The following is an 11397-nucleotide window of genomic DNA, read 5'->3' on the forward strand; positions in this document are numbered from 1 at the left end:
GATGTGTAAACAGGACAAGGTTGCTTTCCCAAAGGCCAGAGCCCAGAAATACTTCCTTGGGCTTCTGACCTATTCCCCACCCCCATGACAAAAAGCTACTGAGCAACTGAACAATAGTTAAATATAACCACAAGTAGTAACAGCCTGATGGAGATCAATTTTTTTGCAACAAACGGCAATCTTCTACCTGGACCAAAGACAGAACTCACCTCCAGTGCTTCATCTCCTGGGGGATTTGGGAGGAGGCCTTAAAGCGGAATAAACTATACCTTCCCTCCCTGGAGCAGTCCTTTCCCCAAGCCAGGTTGACTTGGCCTTATAGCTCTGAGTCAGTGGAGTTTCTCAGATTTTGTATAAAGGATGACCCTTGGCATTGAATAGATCTGGGTTGGACTCCCTTCTCCATAGGCTAGCTGTGGCCTTGGGCAGATTTCTACAATGGAGTTAATACTTTTCTTGCAGGGTTGGCATGATGGCAACATGCAAGCTCCTTCACCCAGCCTGGTCCTGCAGAGGAGTGCAGGTCAGTACATATTAGTTCCCATTCTCCCTAGTTCCCATCCAACAGCCATCCTTCTATCGTGCCATTAATCTGTTCAAGAAATGACTTCCCACCCATCTGCATGTTCCCTGCAGGGATGCATTTGCTTCTTATAATGGAAAGCAAATCCACAGGGGCGCCTGGTTGGCTCAGTCAGTTAAGCCTCCAACTCTTGATTTTGGCCCAGGTCATGACCTGGCAGTTTCGTGCATTTGAGCCTGTCTGCACAGAGCCTGCTTGGGATTCTCTCTCTCACCCTCTCTCTCTGCCTCTCCCCCATTCGTGCTGTCTCTTGTCTCTCTCAAAATAAATAAATTAATTTTTAAAAAAAGAAGAAAGTAAATCCATATACTATGCAAAGGGGTGAGGAGGCTAATTAACAAGAGTTCGGAAATTCCAACAGAGACACAGAGGGAAGGCATCAGAAATCAGTGAGTGTGACAACCAAGAAACCACTGATGACCCTTCTCTAATTAGCCCAGAGGCCCGGTGGCCCATTGGCCTTTATCCCCTCTTCCTCCCACTCCTTACCTTTACCTGAGATGCAGATCTAATGATTCTCAAAAACAAAACCTAAGGTGAGAAGGGGGGAATCTAGTCTGCATTATTTTGCAAACTAATTCACCCCAGCAGACTTAGATTTACCAAGAGTAGATGGCGGTAGACACGTGTATCTGCTTTCTTCTAACGCCACTCCTCCCTGAATCATGACACCAATCAGGTATCTGGGATAATAGTAATACAAGAAATAACAATGCTAGCTCTTATTGAGTGCTTACTGGGTGCCAAGCATCAGAGCAAACACTTTAAACAAATTAGCGTGTCCATTTTGCACAAGCCTCTGAAGAATACCATTATTATCACTCCCATTCTTCAGATGAGGAAACTCAGATAGAGATCGCTTACCCATGGCCTCATAATCAGAGTGTGGTAAAACATCAGGGTTTGAACTCGGGCTGTCTAACCCCCACCCCCGTCCCTGCTACCGACCTTCTTCTGTGCCTCCATTTATCCCCCTCTGAGTAGCCCCCACCCAGCTTGCTCTCTGAAGGTCCCCAAGGCTTTCTCTGGTCCTGATCACCACTTCACCAGGGCCAACATGCCAATTGGCTAATCTGATCGGCCATTCTGAGCTAATGAGGGAGGACTAGACGAAGCCTTCCCCACCACCACCTCATAACACCCTGGATGCTCCTCACTCATACTTAGGAACGCGGGTCCATCTCATCCTAGAGATCATGCTTGGTTTTGCCCTGAGCTTTATACCAGTTTACGCTTCTCTTGGGACCCTTCTTTCTGATAATAACCCATGTCTGTACAGCACTTCGTAGTCTACGAAGCACTTTCTGACCCACCTGATCCACCCGCCTCCTCCTAGGCTTCTTAACCACCTTCTGTAAGTGGGGTGGCACAGAGCATGGTGGTTCAGCACCGAGCTTTGGAACCCACTCTGCCAGCACCCCAGCTCTGCCACTTGCTAGCTGTGTGATGTGGGACAAGTTGCTTATTAACCTCTCCACATCTGTTCCTTTGTTTTCGAAATGAGGATAATAATAGTGCCTCTCCTATCTGGTTGTTGTGAGGGTTGAATGAAACACACACACACACACACACACACAGCAAGCGAACTCAGTAAGTGTTGCCTATTGTTATCTCACTGGATCCTCCCCCAAACTCTATGGGAATAAACAGAGCAAGTCAGTTCTTGTCATCAGTAAAAATGAGTTTAAACTAGACCATCTCGAAGCTCTCTTCCAGCTCCATCAAGCTCTGAGTCTACCGTGAATCACATTGATTTATGGACACATCTTAGCTCTTCTACCCTGTAACGACCTCCTAAAAGCCCCGCCTTTAACAGAGGGCCTTGTCTACACTGGGCCAGGTCCTGCAGGTCAGTGTTAGCATATAACAATAGTCCCTGCCTCACCCAGGCATTGGGATGAACAAATGAGAAATGCCTGTTGCAGCATTTAGCATAGTGCCTGGCACTAAGTAAGCTCCTAATAAATCATAGTTACTATAGTTGCCGCATCTTACCGTGAGGCTCCCAACATGGCTGTTAAAAACATAGACTCTGGAACCACACTGCTTGGGTTCATCCTGGTGCCGACCCTGAGGGGACCTTGAGCGAGTTAATTAACCAAACAGGCTGCAGTTTCCCAATCTGTAAAATGGGCACGACGATAACAGCAGGTGCCTATTAAGGTTGTTGTGTACATCAAATGAGTTGTTATAAGAAAGGCACCCGGAACTGTCATATGCTTGCTGTATGTAAGTACTTTTGTCATCATTTACAGATGACGAGACCCAGGCTCATAGACCTGGAGTGACTATTCCAAGCAGCAGTGGAGTGGGGATCAGCATGTAACTAGGTCTGCCTGATTCCAAAGCCTCAATCCTAGTATTAGGTTAGGTTGCTGCCCCAGATGATCCAAATACATTTCAACAGGAGCCTTCATTAATGTTGGAGATTGCAGGAGAAGGGACAGTGAGTTCGCACCAGAAGCTTCGGAGTGAGGGGGACCACAGGATGCCCTCAAATCGTACCGCAGGAAAAGCAGTCTTTTCCTCACATATGTCTGGCCATACGGCTCCAGCATTCCGTCAGGGCCACAGCCCCGAAGCCCATAACCATGGCGCCACCCACGCCTGCCCTCTAGCCTGGAACCTGCAACACAGCCCTCATTATGCCCTTTGATGTGACACTCAAAACTGAGCCCCTGCTCTTCAAGCCAGACAGGCCCTGGCCTTGGGGCTTTTTCCATTTCTGAGGCATGATTCAGCCCAGGAGACAAGACCAGACACCTTCGTTCAGAGGAAGGAGGGCTGGATGGTACATGGAGAGGAAGAAAAACAGGAGTGAGAATGGGGCTGCAGGGGGAGGGGGGGGAGGAGCAAGCAGAGGGAGCCCACCTGCTCCAGAGCTGCACAGAACACGGCCACCCACTGACCAATTTATATTCCATGTAGCCAAATCTATTGATTTAAACGTGAATCCAACTGTGCTTCTAAATTCCCAGAAAAATACTGATAACATTTCACATTTACGTCATACAATGTGAGTGTCAAAACACTTTCACACAAAAAACCTTAAATTTGAGTTGCTTTTTCAGATAATTTGCTTTTCTTATTACAAAGCAGCATATGCTTATTGAGAAATATAGGAGAAAAAATTTTAATGTAAATTTAAAAATTGCAAATATGTATGCGTTATACCACTAGCGATAACATTTTCAGCAGAGTTTTGCATAACTTAACATAAAATCACAGGCATTTTTTAATGTTACAAAATATTCTGCTCTGAAGATTCACAATGACCGCATTTATCAGTATAGATGTGCCACAATTTCTGTAGCCATGCCTTAATTATTAGACATTCAAGATGTTTGCAAAAATACTATGATTATAAATAATACTGCCATGAACATCTTTTCAATTACGTCTTTGTGTGTAGATCTGCTTATGTCCTAATACTAAATTTCTAGTAATGGATGTAGTAGCTCAAAGGATTTGAATATTTTTGAGTACATAAGGCCAAGTTACTCTCCAGGAAATATAGTTTACGCTCCTGCAGACAATGTGTGAGAGTATACCTCTCAAGTCTCTGTTTTGAGCCATGAGCCAGTGAGTTAGGTAACAAGCATATCACATGACAGATGAGAACTGAACACAAAAAGTTTAAGTAACTAGTGGGGCATTCACAGAGCTGAGACCCAAACTCTAGTCTCCTGGATTTGACACCAGGGCCCTTCCCACTCTGCCTTCTTGATGAGGAGAGTTCTGAACAGGTTTTCCTGAGTAATGGAGCTGTATAAAAATTTATTTTTATGTCAATACTTGTTGGTGAAAATATTTGTTGGGGCTCCTGGGTGGCTCCGTCAGTTAAGCATCCGACTTCAGCTCAGGTCACGATCTCACGGTTTGTGAGTTTGAGCCCCGAGTTGGGTCTGTGCTGACAGCTTGGAGCCTGGAGCCTGCTTCAGATTCTGTGTCTCCCCGTCTCTTGGCCCCTCCCCTGCTCATGCTCTGTCTCTCTCAGAGAGACATATTATTATCTCAATAATAAATAAATGTTAAAAAAAAGGTTTTTTTTTTTAAAAAAAGAAAGTATTTGCTTAAATCTCCCATTTCTTGACCTTATTTGTGCCATGGACTCCTTTGGCAATCTGGTTAAGCCTACCAACCCTTCTCGGAATTACGTACGTATATACATGTATTAAATAAAATAAGGAAATCGGTTATTATGTTATTTTATTTTATTTTATGTTATGTATTGTATTGTATTGTATTGTATTGTATTGTATTGTATTGTATTGTATGTAATCTCTATATCCCATGCGGGGCTCAAACTTATGACCTGGAGATCAAGAGTCACATGCTCTGGGGCACCTGGGTGGCTCAGTTGGTTAAGCATCTGACTTCGGCTCAGGTCCTGATGTCGCTGTTCATGAGTTCGCCCCCCACATCCAGCTCTGTGCTGACAGCTCAGAGCCTGGAGCCTGCCTCAGATTCTATGTCTCCCTCTGTCTCTGCCCCTCTCCTCCCCGCTCCCCGGATCCCCTCTCTCAAAAATAAATAAACATTAAAAAAAAAAAAAAAGAGTCACCTACTCTGCTGACTGAGCCAGCCAGGAACCCCTGTATCTGCTCCTTTGTAAATGCATTAATACCAAGTCTAGTACTGCATGTTGGAGAGGCAGTCCACACGAGTCCTGAGTGTCCTGTACATTCTTGCTGAGTGTGCCAGACTGCAAGGCTTATCCCTTGCTCGATTCTGAGCAGCATCAGTAGCTGGTCACTTAGGCAACCAGTCTAGCTTATTTTCTGCTTGCTACATTTGTCGCTTGCTCAAAGAGTGCACCGGCCCTGGGGCCTAAAGTCCTGTCTTTTAACAAAATCTGCTTCACGTGCTCCTGTGACCTGGTCCCGCATGCCTGGTGGAAATAGAAATTAGGGAAACAGCACAAATCCACTGACACTCTGGCTCTACCCCTTTTGCTGTGACTAATACAATCTTTCATCTCAGATCCAGGACTTTTGTGACTTCTGCCATGATCCATGAAACTGTGGCAAGCTGACTTGGTAGCTTGTAAGTCGGGCAAAACCTCAGAGCCTTCACAGCTCTGACCCCACATTAATTTCAAAGTAGTGGTAAGCATAAAATGATATTTTGAGATACAGGCAACAGCTGTTACTCAGACCAAAAATACCTGTCATTTTTACCAGTGACAAATGGTCATAATTGTTACTGGTGACATGGCTACAGTCACTGGGATTTGTTGCTTATATTCATAGTTAAAGGAAATGCTAAATTTCAGTTACAGGTTTAGGAAAATAAATGTCAGGGTTTTTTTCCTCATTTGAGTTCACAGATCTTGTCTGCTGCCGGCTTCCCAAAAGAACACCAGCAAAACCTGTTGATCAAGCAAAGTAAGGCTATTAGGTATTTACTGCAGCAAGGGAAAATAACACCTTGACTGAGATTTGGTAGTATCTTAGAAAGGGGATTTCAAGAAAAGAGATTTGTAGGATTTGGGGGTCTGGGCTCACATGATTTAAGGTGGTTTTTCAAAGCAAGAAATTGATGGGGATTGGGCACAGTTTAGCATACACAGCCCCAGAGAAGCAAGGGTCTTAAAACAAATCTTGATAAATAGACTTTGTCATTATGGTGAGCTCTTTGCCTGTGTGTGCATTCTGTGGTCTTGATAGAGCAGTCATCTGTCCTGTCCCAGATGAGCAAACGATTTGCCCAGATAAATTAATTTCTTGAGCTAGCAGTTAATCCATTTATCTTCCTGGGCAAGAATTTTCTGGAACAGTTGCGTCATGTTGATATGGGTGGTGTCAGTTCTTACTCAACAAGACCAACTTCTTAGACTGAAATCCCTTTTCTCAGAAAAGTGGAGGCCTGCCTCCTTTTGCCTCCTTTTGCCTATTTTTGCTGTCTATCCTTTCCATACTGTGAGTTTACCATAGGTGAGGGTTAAATCTTATAGTCCCAGAGGTGGAATTAGTTTGCTTTCCATATATTTGTATTCAAAACATTTAATATGTACTATTTGTAACATTTGCCTTTGTTAATATTGCCTGCTTTTTTAAAAAAAAAAATTAATATTGGGCTGCCTAGTCAATTAAATGTCCAACTCTTGATTTCAGCTCAGGTCATGATACCAGGGTCATGGCATTAAGCCACACGTCAGGCTCTGCACTGAGCATGAGGCCTGCTTAAGATTCTCTCTCTTTCCCCCTCTGCCCCTGGCCCCAACTTGCACACACACTCTCTCTTTCTCTCTCTCTAAAATAAAAGAAAAAACCTTCTAATGGGGTGCCTGGCTGGCTCATTTGGTAGAACATGTGACTCTTGATCTCAGGAGTTGTGAGTTCAAGCCTCATGTTGGGCGGAGAGATTAGTTGGAAAAAAAAAAAAAAGGAAAAAAACAACCACCTTCTCTTGACTCACAGCTATTGATTCTTTTTCCTCTTTGCTCCTTGTTTACATTAAAATTCCTACAAAGAACAATCTGTACCTATTGTTTCTAATTACTCTCTTTTCATTCTCCTTTTGAAATAAACTCTTATCTGGAAAAATTCAAAAATTCAAAAATGAACAAAAATACAGAGAATTGTAGAGTATGCATCACCCAGATTCATCATAAGCTCATAGTCAGTCTTGGTTCATCCACACCCCATCCCAGCACACACTCCCACTGTGTCATTTTGAAACAAATCTCAAACGTTGTCTCCCTTCACCAATAATTATTTTAGCATATCTTTAGAAGATAAGATTTTTTAACCTAACTATAATGCCACAAATCTTGAAAATAATACCTTAATACCTAAAACATCACGTGATAAAATAGCACAATATCATAGTGCCTTAAAATTAACAATAATTTCTTGGGGCAGCTGGGTGACTCCGTTGGTTAACCGTCTGACTTCGGCTCAGGTCATGATCTCCTGGTCTATGAGTTCAAGCCCCACATCAGGCTCTGTGCTGACAGCTCAGAGCCTGGAACTTGTTTCAGATTCTGTGTCTCCCTCTTTCTCTGCCCCTCCCCTGCTCACACCCTGTCTCTCTCTCAAAAATAAATAAATATTAAATTTTTTTTAAATCAACAATAATTTCTTAATGTAATTAAATATTGAATCAGGGTTCAAATTCCCAGCTGTCTCGTAAATAATAGCACATTTTCGTTTGCTTGTTTGAGTCAGGATGTTAAAATGCTCATATATTGCATTTGGTTGCTATGAACCTTAAATTTATTTTAATTTAGAGATCCCTCCACCACCCTCTCTCTCTTTTTTTTTTTTTTAATTTATTTATAGAAGAAATTAGGTCACTTGAGTTTCCTAGAGTCTGGATTTTGTGATCACATCCCCTTGATATTTTGCTTAACCTGTTCTTATCTCTATTTTTTCTGTAACTTTGTAGTTGGCAGGTAGACCTGGTGACTTGATCAGATTCAAGTTTAGATGTTAGGTAAGTAGAGTTCAGAGATAGAGCAATGATCTCATATCGGGGGGACCACAATGTCTAGCTATCTCTTTCTCACTTTGTCTCTCTTTTGCAATCTTTGGTGATCATTATCTTTGTGGGTATTTTCAATGGTTACATTGTTCCTTCTCCATTTAACAATGAGAATACTTTTATAAAGAGAAATTTCCTCTCATCAACTATTTGGCTATCCTGATATACAGTTTACATAGAAAAGGCAGGGGGCACCTGGGTGGCTCAGTCAATTAAGCATCTGACTTCGGCTCAGGTCATGATCTCACTGTTCATGAGCTTGAGTCCTGCGTTAGGCTCTGTGCTGACAGCTCAGAGCCTGAAGCCTGCTTCAGATTCTGTGTTTCCCTCTGTCTCTGACTCCCTCCCTGTCTCTGTCTCTCAAAAATAAATACACGTTAAAATTTTTAAAAACAAAAAAAGAAAAGGCAGGTCACATTTGATTCCTTTTGTTTTCATCTGTTTGTTTTCAAAATAGTGAATTGTTTCCTTAGTATCCTTCAAAGCTGAATTTTGAAACTGTGGGAGGCTTTTTTTTTTTTTAATGTTTATTTATTTATTTTTGAGAGAGAGAGAGATCAGGAGCAGGGGAGGGGCAGAGAGAGAGGGAGAGAGAGAATCCCAAGCAGGCTCCAAGCTGTCAGTGCAGAGGCTGATGTGGGGCTCAGACTCACAAACTGTGAGATCATGACCTGAGCTGAAATCAAGAGTCCAACATTTAACTGACTGAGCTACCCAGGTGCCCCTAAAATTTGGGGAGTTTTTATGGTGTCATTACAAACTCCTGGACTTAAATATATTTTACATGCTTCCACTCATTTTTATTGACGGAAATTCCATTTCTAATCTGTCATATTGTCAAAGATCAAAGTTTGAAAACACACAAAGGCTGTGCAAAATGGTTCAATCTCTATGGACAACAGTTTGGCAATATTTAACAAATTATAAAATGTACATTTCCCTTGACCCAACATTTTACCTTTAAGAGCATGACCTATAGATACACACACATGCACAAAGTGATCATGTACAAAGATATGAATTGCAGCCTTGTTTACTTTAGCCAAAATTTGGAAAGAGATATTTGTACACCCATGTTCATAGCAACATCATCCACAGTAGCCGCAAGGTGGAAGTAACACAAATGTTCCTGGATGGGTGAATGGATAAGGAACATGTGGTGTATATACATACCGTGGAAAGTTGTTCGATATTAACAAGGAAGGACATTCTGACACATGCCACCACGTAGATGATCCTTAAGAACATTATGCTAAGTGGCACAGCCAGTCACAAAAAGACAAATGCAATACAACTTCAGTCAAACTCATAGAAACAGAAAGCAGGACGGTGGTTGCCATGCCTGGCAGGAGGAAAAAATGGAAGAAAGGTAGTGTTTGATGAGTATGGAGTTCCAGTTTTGCAAGATGAAAAACGTCCGGGCCTCGTCGCACAGTGCTTGCTCCCACAGCACACACACTAAAATTGGAGCCACTGGTTGCACAACATGACTGTGTTATAGCACTACTGAGCTGTACAATTAAAATTGTTAAGATGGTAAATGTCATGTGATACGGTGTTTCCAATTACAAATTAAAAACTTTTTTCCACCGTTTAAAAATGTAAAGAAAACTTTAAGGTTTAAATTATTAGCATGAATTTTACCATTCTTTGTATTGTGCTGTGCCAGTTTTGGGGTTTTTTTTGTTGTTGTGTTATGGTTTTTTTTTTGGGGGGGGGAGCAAGTCAGCAAGAGAGAGAATCCCACAGAAGTGGGGCTTACCAGAAGTGGGGCTTGTGTTCACTGGAAGCGGGGCTCCAGCTCACCCCATAGGGACTCGGGCTCAGGAACGGTGAGATCATGACCTGAGCCGAAGTCCGGTGCTCAACCACCTGAGCCACCCAGGTGCCCCTGTGTAGTGTCAGTTGTAAATGCAAATATCATAGTATTTAATTCGCATGTGGAATCAGAAATTGCACAATTTTCATGGTGTGGCTTATCTCTAGGGAGTGCCATGAGCAGTACAGAAGAGACAAACACAAGAAAACCTGAGGCAGGTTGGGGAGGGGGAAGACCCCCCCCCCCACCTTCCCCCTAAGCTCAAAGCCAGACTAGGGCATGCTTTCTTTTCCAGCCCAGACCTGTGTGCTCCCACCAGCCGCCAACGACGGTGCCACACCCTGGCCGAGTCTGGAGAGAGTCCAGCCAGTTGTCTCGCCTTCCTAAGGCCCGCTGCCCAAACCAGGCAGACAGGCAACTCCCAATGGTACCGTCGCCTCCGTGGGGCGCCAGTTGCACTCCGTCCCTGGGTAGGAATATGGACAAGAGACCCGGCGCTGCTAGCCCTGGGAATGGATGGCCCCCACCGCACCCCGCCCTGCCCCTCCCCACAACCCTGCCCAGGACCCTTTGCCCTTGGCGAAGGTGGCAGCAGTCACAGAGCAGGGCTACCGCTATGGCCACAAACCATGAAGCTGGCTCTATGCAGGGATCACAAGCGTTGGTGGCAAAATCTCACGTAGTGCTGTCCAGTGGAAAAACAATATGAGCCACATAGTACGTCATTTCAAAATTTCTAGTAACCACATGAAAAAGGAAAAGGAGGGGCGACTGGGTGGCTCAGTCCGTTGAGCCACCGACTTCGGCTCAGGTCATGATCTCGCAGTTCACGAGTTCGAGCCCTGCTCTATGCTGACGGCTCAGAGCCTCGGATTCTGCGTCTCCCTCTCCCCACTGCCCGCCTCGCTCACGTGCTCTCTTTCCTTCTCTCTCAAAAATAAATAAACATAAAAAAAGTAAAAGGAAACAGATGAAATTAATTTCAATAGTACATTTTATTTAGCATATCTAAAACATAATAATTTCCGCAGGTAATCACTGTGAACAATTATTAACAGGCACTCAACTTTTTTTTTTTTATACCAAGTCCTCAAACTTCAGAGCTATTTTACACTTAGGGCACATCGCATTCCAAGCACTCAACTGCCACATGTGTGGCCGGTGGCTAATGTAGTGGACAGGGCAGGTCTGCAGAATGAAAACAGAAGTAGGAGGTGGCTGGGGTACCATGTGTGCTGTTGCCCCTGGTGGCATAACATTGGCCGCTGAAACAAACATCTACCAACATTTGTCAGTTACATCACATGAAGAAGCTGTGCGGCACCAGAATTCCTGTGAGTGTTTCTGATGACTATTACGTTGCTATTTTAACACTGTTAATGAAAATTTAAATATCCCTGTATATAACAGTGCCATCCGGAAATTCATTACACAGTGGTTCTAATGCCGGTACTGAAAAACATAGCCCCCGATCAATAAACATAGAAGGGGCAATTAGATGTGTCAG

The sequence above is a fragment of the Neofelis nebulosa genome, chromosome 7 (genome assembly GCF_028018385.1).
Source record: "Neofelis nebulosa isolate mNeoNeb1 chromosome 7, mNeoNeb1.pri, whole genome shotgun sequence".
Lineage (NCBI taxonomy): Eukaryota > Metazoa > Chordata > Mammalia > Carnivora > Felidae > Neofelis > Neofelis nebulosa.